The 1,357-nt window shown below is 49.2% G+C and overlaps 1 pseudogene; it reads right to left on the reverse strand.

Moving 5' to 3' along the window:
* Positions 1-324: 324 nt before the first annotated feature.
* On the reverse strand, positions 325-510 carry LOC120922651 (annotated as a pseudogene).
* Between the last annotated feature and the right edge of the window lie 847 nt (positions 511-1,357).

Consider the following 1,357-nt stretch of genomic DNA (forward strand, 5'->3'; position numbering starts at 1 on the left):
CAGTGCAGCCCTACACCCCTGCCAGCCAACCCAGCGGATTTGCATGGCTCTACCCCATCATACCACAGGGCATTACCAGCTCCTCCTACCGGATCGCTGACAGAGATAGCACTTACACCAGCCAGCCAGAAGGCCAGACTAGAACTCGGCAAAAAGACCAAGACCAAGCGCAGTACCCATCCTCACCAGGAGCACCCTTCCAGATGGCTCAGACTCAACCATGGGCCGGCCCCCAGTATTCTGTCGGGCAGCACAGCGTAGTCCCTGCTGAAACCATCCTTCCAGGTGCAATGACGTCATTGGATTGCATCCACCCTCCCCATGTAGGAGGTGCTTCAGCGCTCCTCTGACAACTGATGAGGACAGATACCACACCCAGTCCCAGCCAAAAGGCCAAGAAGCGGCAGGGAAGACAACCACGATCAGCACGGCCTAGAGTGTGCAATAGCCGTGCCTCGCCCTGGGAGAACCACCTTCATGATCATGGTGTCTCCCCTGCCAGGTAAGTCTGAATACAGATATCAGATGTTCCAACCAATGACAACCAAGGACTGGACAGTACTGACTGCTGAACATGAACTGTTTATTAACCACTTCCCGACCTACTCATGGACAGGCACATCCACGTACCTGTACGTCCTCTGCTAGACGTGGGTGGGGGGTCCGATCAGGACCCCCCCCCCGCTACATGCGGAGGTCGGGTCCGCTCGGGGAGCGATCCGGGACCACGGCGCGGCTATTCGTTTATAGCCGCTCCGTCGCGATCGCTCCCCGGAGCTGAAGAACGGGGAGAGCCGTGTGTAAACACGGCTTCCCCGTGCTTCACTGTGTCGGCGCATCGATCGCGTCATTCCCTTTATAGGGAAGACACGATCGATGACGTCATTCCTACAGCCACACCCCCCTACACTAGTAAACACACACAAAGTAAACCCTAACTCCTACAGCGCCCCCTGTGGTTAACTCCCAAACTGCAACTGTCATTTTCACAATAAACAATGCAATTTAAATGCATTTTTTGCTGTGAAAATGACAATTGTCCCAAAAATGTGTCAAAATTGTCCGAAGTGTCCGCCATAATGTTGCAGTCACGAAAAAAATCGCTGATCGCCGCCATTAGTAGTAAAAAAATAAAAAAAATAAAAATGCAAAAAAACTATCCCCTATTTTGTAAACGCTATAAATTTTGCGCAAACCAACCGATAAACGATTATTGCGATTTTTTTTACCAAAAATAGGTAGAAGAATACGTATCGGCCTAAACTGAGAAAATTTTTTTTTTTATATATGTTTTTGGGGGATATTTATTACAGCAAAAAGTAAAAAATATTGCATTTTTTTCAAAATTGTCGCTCTA

The sequence above is a fragment of the Rana temporaria genome, unplaced genomic scaffold (assembly GCF_905171775.1).
Source record: "Rana temporaria unplaced genomic scaffold, aRanTem1.1, whole genome shotgun sequence".
Lineage (NCBI taxonomy): Eukaryota > Metazoa > Chordata > Amphibia > Anura > Ranidae > Rana > Rana temporaria.